This window comes from Amblyomma americanum, unplaced genomic scaffold (genome assembly GCF_052857255.1).
Source record: "Amblyomma americanum isolate KBUSLIRL-KWMA unplaced genomic scaffold, ASM5285725v1 scaffold_13, whole genome shotgun sequence".
In the NCBI taxonomy this organism is placed as follows: domain Eukaryota; kingdom Metazoa; phylum Arthropoda; class Arachnida; order Ixodida; family Ixodidae; genus Amblyomma; species Amblyomma americanum.
In genome coordinates this window covers 744,357-754,305 of record NW_027526485.1, presented here as the reverse complement: position 1 = coordinate 754,305, position 9,949 = coordinate 744,357, and the positions used below count along the sequence as shown (strand labels likewise).

The 9,949-nt window shown below is 47.2% G+C and overlaps 1 long non-coding RNA gene across 1 annotated transcript; it reads left to right on the top strand.

The window, feature by feature from the left end:
- The first annotated feature begins 5,224 nt into the window (after positions 1-5,224).
- Positions 5,225-8,913, top strand: LOC144111912 (uncharacterized). Its single transcript, XR_013310155.1, has 3 exons — positions 5,225-5,528; positions 6,281-6,374; positions 7,635-8,913. It is a non-coding gene; the product is annotated as an uncharacterized LOC144111912 (long non-coding RNA).
- Positions 8,914-9,949: the final 1,036 nt, after the last annotated feature.

Below are 9,949 nucleotides of genomic sequence, written 5' to 3'. Positions count from 1 at the left end.
ATTCGGGGAGGGGGTTGAGGGGTTAATAGGGCATGCTTTGTCGCATCACACTGAAAAGCTGTCGCTCATGGCTTGCGCATGTTTCGATCAGCTTGGTACCAGCACATTCTTCTAAGCAATGCAGTGAAGGCAGGTGTAACGCTGCATTTATTATGGCTGCACATGCATTTTTTTTTCATCATGTGCATGAAATAGCTATTCTTTGGGGAAAAAAGGGTATAACAATTTCTGGGTGCCAAGCATAGATAGAGGCCTTATTTGCTGTGCCTTGTATGCAATAAATATGGCAATTTATAAATGCTCATTCATTCTTTATTTGTACTCAACATCTTATTATAATTTGTGCTATAATGGTTTTCGCATCAAGCGGCTTCTCTTTGATCGGAGGCGACACAGTGGACGAGGCTACACACCTCATCCTGAAAAATTTTGTAAAGACTCCAGTCGCCTTGCAGTTTACGCTGGAAGGTGGAAGGCACAGGCGACCTTTTAGGAAGCTTTGCCTGTATAGTGTTGTTGTTGGGGAGTTTTCGCATGCCATGTTTGTTTGTCCTTGTTTGCACTTTGTGATGTTTCTGGTCCCTCGCATTCTCTTTAAGCATTGTGTTTAACTGGTTGCTTGATTCACTGTGGCTTTGATTTTATGTGCTAAGCAGTAAATTCAATTGTTTTGAGAAGAAATGATCCATAGATACACCCTTTTTCCTGGTACTTCTGGTTCAATTTAACTGGCAGCAAGCATTTGGCCTTCAGAATTATCTGCTTGAAGAGATGATTGATATTTCTTTTAGGGCCACTGTAGTTGCTTTACTGGACAACAAAAAGTAAAAGAACTCTTTAATTTGAATTTTGATTTCTCTGAACTATTACTTTGGTTCTCTCAACTTGCAGTGCATTAAAAGAGCTTTTTATTTCGATTATTACTAAAATAAATTTTTTGTCTGCTTTTCTTGAGAATTGCTCTAAAACACTAAATCTTAATTATCATAGCTTAATGGTCTGTTGAATTTACAAGCTTGTTTCGTTATCAGGAAATGATTATCATCTGACCAAAACCAAGCACCAAATTGTGGCATTCTTGTTCGAGCCTTAAAAAGGCACTGAAAGGGGAGGGGCCCAATGAGGGTAAGAAATGCTGATGAAACTGGTAGATACTGAATGGCCTATCAGCCTCCTGCAAAAAATTTTCATTATAGCTTATGTAAAGCAGAGATATTTGCAATTAAGTACTGCCTCTACGTTTTACCTCTCAACTCGTACACCAGCCGCCACAGCTACAGACAGAGGAGGGAATACAAAGGGGGAGATGGTGCAGTCACCTTCGGGGCCGGGCAAGCAACCGTCCTTTTTCTCTGTATTGCTCGCGAACCAGTCATAGCACTCTGCATCATGACGTCATTTGCGTAAGCCAATGCAATGCGCGCAATCTCTGGCGAACATCTGGTGACATGGGTTGCGGCGCAAGAGAGCGAATTTGCGAAAATGTCTTGCAATTTACCAGCTTGCATTCGAGGACTTGTACGTGACAAGAACGCTCAGTGGCATTTCCACTATATAATGCACATATTTGATTCCCACTTTTTCAACCCCCCTTTTGCGACCCTATAGCTTAAATTTGAGCTCTTTAATTTTCAACGTTACTCACATCTAGACCACCTTCGATTCCAAGTGGACACCCTTAAGTTAGAGGCCAGAAAAGTAATTTGCGAAAAAAACCCTGCAAAATGCAAACAGCAGTTGAGAGAGTCGCACACAAGAATTTTGACACTGACATTTGTTAGCTAATATTTTCTAGCATTTGCCCAGCCCTCTTTTAGCTGGGCCAGTTCTGGGATCAGGCCCTGTATTGGTACAGCCCCCTCTTTTTATTGGCTTTGAAATTTTTTATAACGTTTCAGTTGTTTGCTCCTTCCTTTTGTGGTCGAGGTAAGCCTGTCACATATCGTGTGAAAAACTACACAGACAGATAGACAGAAAAACTTTATTGAGCAGGTGAGTTTTAGACCCAGCTGGGTGCCTGGGCCACTGCGCGGTCCCGCACTGCATCAAGTAGGTCATGCCGGGACATGTCGTCGGCAGCCCGAGTCACCGCAGCAAGCTGCGATGTCGGGTCTGCAGACATAAGCAGGACCTCCCAGTCCTCCCAGCTCGAGATGGCGTGCTGTTCTCGCGGGGGAGGGTCAGCAGGGCAGCCGAAAAGGATATGGGAGAGTGTGGCGTGGAGGTCACCGCATAGGGAGCATGCAGGGGATGTGCCGCAGTAGTGGGATAAAAGCTGAGGGGATGACAACGAGCGGGTCTGGAGGCGTCTGAAGAGCATCTGTTGGGAATGCTTAAGAGAGGGGTGGGGAGGAGGGTAAGTCCGACGGTCCAAACGGGGTATTTGCGTGAGCTCCGCAAATGTGTGCGCCCGCTCCCTCGAGAATCCTGGATCGAGACTGTCCTGAGCCCGGCAAATCAGACCTCGGGCCAATTTATCGGCAGCCTCGTTTCCATGGTTCCCAGAGTGAGCCGGCAGCCACTGAAGCTCTACCCTGCGTGGTAAATTTTTGGTAGGGGTGTTCAACAATTGCCAGGCAGGGGCGTGAATCCTGCCCCTGGTAAAGTTGGACAGAGCCGTTTTGGAGCCGCTGAAGATGTATTGGGGCGTAAGAATGTGCAAGGGCTAGGGCGATGGCGGTCTCCTCTGCCTCCTCAGGCGTAGAGCTCGAGGGAAGACGGTGAGTTAGGGGGTGAGGTAGGGTTGGATTGTAGGCAACTGCTACAGCTTCATGCGCTGTACATGCGGCGTCTACCCAAACGGCATCGTGGGCTTGCCCATAATACTTATGGAGGGCATTAGAGAGAGGTACGCGGCGAGGGATGTGATATTGGGGATGGACGTTTCGAGGAAGGGGTTTCACAACGAGAGGTGAATGGATGTGTCGAGGGATGGCTATAAGGGTTGACTGGTTAGCGGTATGTTGATGTGAAGGGAGGAGAGTATATGGCGGCCAGTGGCGCTCGTGGCAAGTCTAAGGTACTGTGTCTGAAGGTGCGCGTCAACTAGTTCCTGAATGGTATTATGCATGCCTAGTGCAAGAAGTTTGGCTGTGCTAGCGCTACGAGGTAGGTTTAGGGCTGCCTTAGTCGCAAGGCGGATCATTGCGTTCACGCGTTCGATTTCCGTGCGGTTCAATTTGAGATATGGGGTTGCGTATAGAATGCGGCTAAGCGTAAATGCCTGCACTACTGAGGTTCCTCTTAGCGTGATGACAATGATGAACCTAATTAGGGGTAAACCATTGGGCGAAGCAGCATTCTTCCGTATTTACTCGAATGTAACGCGACCATGATTGTAACCCGATGGTCGACTTTTAGGGTGTGAAAAGGGGGAAAAAAACTACGTTTGTAAGGCGAGCTTAGACTTCGGGCGTGCGACAGAAAAACTGAAAGAACCAGAATATGACGCGAGGAACTGACATCGCATAGTTCTGAGGGTCAAAGACAACTTTATTGAAATACAAGCCAAACAGGCGTTCCTATACACCCTCTTCCTCACGGCAGTTGTCGCCGTCACTCTCATCATCATAGCTTGACTCTTCATTGTCACTAGCTGCCTCCCACAGCAGGTCGTCCTCGCTTCCGTCTAGAGCATTTGAAATTGAGCATTTATTAAATGCGCGGTAACCCAAATCATCAGGCAGCCCGTACCAGGCTGCTGAAACCCAGTGGGCAACGGTAGACGCGCTTGGGCATTTCAGCCTACCTGCAGGTGTTGTTGACCCGCTTTCAATCCACTCCCAGTATAATTGTCGCAAGCCATCCTTGAAGGGCTGGTTCATGCAAACGTCCAGAGGCTGGAGAATGGAGGTCTTGCCAGCCGGTATAACAACGAGATGCGTTCAGTCACGCTGTAGCTTTTGTTTGACGCCGGGTGGCAGGTGACCTTGGAAAGAGTCCAAAACCAATATTGCTTCCAGATGCAGCAATGCGCCTGGCCTTCGGTCCCACACGCATTGAATCAAATCTATGACAAGATTCGAGTCCATTCAACCTTTTTCGTAAGAGCTCACGATAACGTCTTTCGGGAGTTTCCTTTGGGATCGTCTTCCGGCGAAAAATGATGGAGGGAGCTTGCGGCCGTCAGCTAAACATGCCAGCATAATGGTAATCCAATTTTTTTCGTTGCCAGTGCTTCTAAGGCGAACTTCATGCTCACCAGAATTGTGCACTGTTCTGGACATAGGCATGTCCAGATACACGGGGGTCTGGTCGGCATTGCCGATATGTCCAAGTGGCATGTTGGGAGAACGACGAAGATTGACGACGTAGCGCTGGAACTCTCGAAGTTTTGATTCGAAGTCCCCGGGCAGCTTCTGGCAAATAGAAGTCGTGCGTCGAAGGGAGAACCCGGCCCTTCGCATAAACTTCTGCACCCAGCCTCGTGATGCCTTAAACTGGTTTTGGGTCAAACCCGTGTTTCGCGCAAACTCCTGTGCATTGCACTGAAGCATTTCAATGCTTACTCCAAGTAGTCAAGGACGTTGCTCGCTAATGAACTCTGCAACGCGACGCTACAACGCCGGGAAGCGGCCTTTCTTGGGCCCCTGAAAGCCTTTTCGCAGGCTGTTGCAGTTAAACAATTCCTCGCGATGTTTCCTCCATCCCCTGATCGTCAATTCGTTGACGTCAAAAATGTCTTGAAGCCGCTGAATTTCTCTCAGCAAGCGAAATAGCGTTGCGCTTGATGCCAGCTGTATACTGAACGTGTGAGCACGTCATTCCGCTTGAAGACAACTCGACCGTTTTATGGGGATAGGCCTAAGACTCGAAGCACGGAACGCACAACTGCACGCACTGGCACCAAACACGAGAAACAGCGAACAAAGCGCGCTGCTCCATGCCCTGCTGCATGTTAGTCACGTGGCCACGTCTTTGGATCAGTTGCAAGGATTAACAGACAGATGGCGATGGGATCGCTCGCTCCTTTGCCGGCATCTTGGCGGCGATTGCGAGCGCTCAGTGCCTCCGAGATGGCTGTTACATTTTGCGGTCATGGTTTCTAGACAACCTCGCTACAGGTTGCGAGCATTCGTCAAGAGGTGGTGCCCTCTTATCGCGCCAGTTAGGGAGCCTACATGTCGCGCCCCCTCCCGGCTTAGGGTGGTGACTTCCTTTGACACAGCACATGCCGCCTCCCGCTAAGACCCATGTTGCCAGCGCGTGTGTTGTCATGGTTACGGGAAGACGCCGCGCCATCTTGTTCCCCGCCGTGCATAGGCGCGCATTAGCTGCTGCAGCAGTTGCGTCTTCATCGCCGTTCATCGTTGAGTGGGACAGTCATATATTGTCGGTTGTTGCACTAAGTGCGCCAGGAAGCTTACGCAGCAGCAATGCCCGGGTGTTGCGTTCCGCAGTGCTCGAACCACTGCAGGAAGGGCACACGGATGTTTCGTTTCCCGGCTGACTCCAACCGAAGAAAACGTTGGCTGGCACAAGTAAAGCGAGACTGCTGGGAACCCACTGCTGCTTCTCGCATATGTTCTGTGAGTACCGTACCTTTTTCTCTTTTGTTACCTGCTCGCTTGCCATGTTTGGTGTACTGTGCTTCACGTTTACGATAATTAAACCACGGCCGCCTCGAACGGCGTGCGCGGCGTGGGTTTGATAACAGGCTACGCATTGCGGGCGTGGGTGCAAGCTTCTCGTTAGTTTTTAGATGCGCTGGCGGCGTGTCTCGAGCACCAAGGGCGAGAAGCAACGGTTCGCATTCGCCCTCGCTGACTGTAATTCTCACGCGAGTGCACTCACGATATATTGGCGCCCGCTTCCTTGTTTGCGCTGTAATACATGCGCCAAGACTCACGTCAGAGAACATGACTGAGGTAGTGAAAATAAATTTCTACATCTCTCTGACATTGTACGCGTTCGCTGTTTCGTGAGCGCTGTGATCGGAGGAACTTATTTTCAGTCAGGTCTGGTTATCTAGGCACCGTTCTGCTGTACGACGTTATTCGGTAGAAAAAGATTGGAAACCCAAGATCAGACTAAAAGAACACATTTTGTATATGCCCGGTTACTGGCATGCATATGAAGCCTTTAGGAAGCCCTTATCCAGTTTCTTTAGCTTGGCACTATAGCCTGGTAAAAGACTGCATGTGAAAACATTACAGCAGGTAGAAACAGCTCTGTAGTTGTAACGCTAGTCATGTTCCGGTTTGCAGCATTTGTCACAGTTATGTGCAGGTATGAATATACTTCTTGATGCTTATGAAGTACTTGCTGCCATTCATTTCAGGCACATTTTGAAGAAACAAGTTTCGAGCAAAACAGACAGGATGGCTTAAAGAAGCTAAAGCCAGATGCGGTTCCCACACTTTTTACTTATCGAGGTAAGCTTCTAATTTTGATCCATCTCTTAAATACAACTCTGCCTCATTCATATGAAATGTTTGCAAAGAAATTTGTCTACACGTATACGGTAGTGCTGTGGTTGCTTTGTGCAAGCTCAAAAATGTGCGCTCATCTGCTTTTAGAAGGCTGCAAAGAAAGGTTCATCACCATCAGCATTTCAAGGTCCATAGCAGGACGAAGCCTATCCTACTGACTTCCCTTTAACCGGTTCCTGTGCCATCTGTGGCCACATTATCCACACAAACTTCTTGGTCTATTGATATGGCTTTTATATCCAAGCATTCCTACAGCGCATGTTTGCATCAGCATCTAGATCCCTAGCTAGAAATTTGTTGGGATCCATGCAATTCATTTCTTGTAAAACTAAATCGCGGGCATAAAAAATATGCATATTGCACGTTATTGTAGGATCATGCATTCGAACAGCACCTTCAGACATAAAATCACCTTAAGCCGTGTTTTAACGGCTTCTGCATTACCTCTGGTTCATTTTTCACTGTAGATTGAAAAAAAAAATGAATGAATGACAATTGAAATCTTCCGTGTAAGCCATAAAGGTATAAAGTATGGCACTAAACAAAACTTTTGCCACCTAACTCTCTGCCTACCCCTACTATATTTGCTTTTCTTGAACACCCACTGCTTCTCTAAGGGACTATTGTTTATCTTCTCTACACATTACATGCACTCATATATATGATACTAAGATCCAAAACGTAACACACAGATATAGCCTTGTATTCAAAGAGCACAAGGCCACCTATAGTGTGTTTATACTTTGTATAGCATCGTTTTTTCTTTATAATTCACCCGACGCCTGCGAGAAAGGGGGCGTCTAGAATCAAACAAATATCCTGTAGCAGACTGCATTCTGTGCTGTCTCATTTGTTCTATGTCACCTGGCACAGAAGCTAAAATGGCAAAATTCAGGACGATTAGTAATTCTAGTTGCATCAATGGTACCTCAGCTGCTAACACAACCTGCTGTTGAGCCCAATTTTGCACGACTGAATCATTGCCAGTCGTAGCATGCTTTCCGACGCTGTTAAATATGCACTGGCGGTAAGAAATCTAAAGCCCCCCAGTACAGCTTTGGGATCTTAAAACCCAACTGATATTACTACTCCTGAAGTTTATTTGGAAGTTTTATGCAGGTACTATGTTGCTCTTCTGTAAATGCAGAATTTCTGCAGTTCTTGAGTGTAGTGCTACCCTATTGACTGAATTATTTATTTCAGCCATCCCGAAACACCGGAAGCCTCCGAAGAAGCGGTCTTGCTTTCGTCCGGCCACGCCAACGCAAAGCCCAGTACTTGACCCCACTGGAAATGAACCATGTGGTAGTGCTGCTCTAGAGCCTGTCTTCGCATCAACAGCCGAACAAACACAAGACTCGGTTGTGAGTGACAGCATGAGTTCCCAGGACACTGCCAGTCCACTACAATGTGCTCAGGTACCAGGGTATGATCTACCTTTAACAACCACCTTGCTGCCGCCCAAAGCTGTCGACACTGTTATCTATGCAGCCAGCGTTGCCCATTCCTTTCTGAGAACAGATAAAGCCAGTGGGGAAGATTCCACTGATGCAAGTCGACTTCCTCTGCCCGCAGCTTCACCCATGGAGGCCGAATCCTTAAGCGCTGAAAGGTCACAGCATAGTAATGAGCGATCAAGTAAAGAAATACCTCAAGCTGATTCACACTTGGTTCAAGTACGGCTTCAACTGACTTGTCTCTTCAAAGACAGAATGCTGAGCTGAGAAAGAGAAATAAGGACTTGGCCCAAAAGTACAGAAACCTACAGAGGCTCCACGAGCAAACAAAGAGAAAACTGCGCAGTCTTGTAAAGAAGTCACAGTCGCCACAACAAAAAATGATAACCTTGGAACAATTACCGTTCCTCAAACACGACCAGAGAAGGGCTTTGACGGTGAAAACTACGAAGGGCCTTAAGTGGTCTGAGAAGACTATTCGAGAGGCCCTTCAAATAAAGCACGCATGTGGAACAGCAGGCTATGAATTATTAAGATCATTATCATATCCACTGCCATGCAATAGGACATTAATACGAAGGATTCAAAATAATTTTTGCCTGGAGTTCTTCATGAAGTTTTTAATGTCCTGAAATCCAAAGTAGCCACAATGCAAGACATAGAAAAAGACTGTGTGCTCTTCATGGATGAGATGGAAATCTCCCAAGGATTTGACCACGATCGCTCGCTTGATTGCTTTTTTGGGAGCACTACATTGCCGGAGTCCGCTACAGATGTTGCCAACCATGCTCTTGTGTTCATGGTTGGTGGCGTGAACACGAGATGGAAACAGTTATCGCCTATCACTTCACTGGAAGGTCGATAGATGGCTCTATTTTGAAGGACATTGTGTTCCACTTGATTGAGCTTTGTTTTCAAATCTCGCTTAGAGTGCTTGTTGTCACAAGTGACATGGGAGCTGCCAACCGTGCAGTTTGGCGCCTGCTTGGCTTGTCCAACCACAGAAACTCACAGACTGTCTGCTGTATTCCGCACCCGCACCTCCGTGGCAGGCAACTATTCTTTATGGCTGACCCCGCCCACGTCTTGAAGAACATCCGTGCCCAACTACTCCGAGTGGGAGAATTCACTCTGGGTGAAGAAACTGTTAAGGAACAAAGTCTTCCTTCTGGCACTGTCAAGGTGGAGCATGTTGAAGCAGTGTTGAAGTACGACTGTCAAAGTGAGCTGAAGATTGCAAATAGGCTGTCGGAAATCCACATCAGCAGTGGACATTTCACTACCATGAAAGTGAACATTGCTGTGCAATTGTTCCGTGAGGCTCCTGCTGCTATCCGATATTTAATCCAACAAAAAATTTTGCCCCCCAAAGCAGAGGCTACAGCGTGGTTCTTTAACCTCGTGAGCAGGTGGTACACCCTTATGTCGGCCAGACATCCGGTTGTTGCTCTGAGCGATATAGATCCTTCAAAGCATAAAGAGGCCACTGCGCTTTTGGAACTGACGTGCAGCACTTTCCGTCAAATGAAAATGGGAGCAACGGCACATTGGAAGCCTTCACAAGCTGGCCTTCTGGCATCGACCACTGTTGCTCTCAGCCTGTCGCAAGACCTCTTGGACAACCAAAGCTACAAGTATGTGCTTCTTGGCCGGCTCGTACAAGATTGTCTCGAAAACATATTCTCTGTGTTGAGACTCAAGAAGCCGGTCCCTAGTGCATACGACGTTAAGTGTGCACTGAAGCTGATTTGTGTTGGACAGTTCATGCACACACCTACAAATTCTAGCTACGAGGTTGATGACAGCTTGCATCTAGCTGACCTCCTTGACCCAACTATCCAGAGACATGAAGGACAAAACCAAGAGCCTGAAGAGCTAGAAAACCTGTTTGTGTGTGCTCTCACAGAAGCAGAATGTGGCATTCTTGCTTATCTAGGAGGATTCCTGGTCAAGTCTGTCATGAAGTCCATTGGTAACTGTAGTGACTGCAAAAATGCCCTTGTTGGAGATGCTACAAATCAGTATAGCAGTCTTATTAAGCTTAAAGAGTACGTGAAAAAT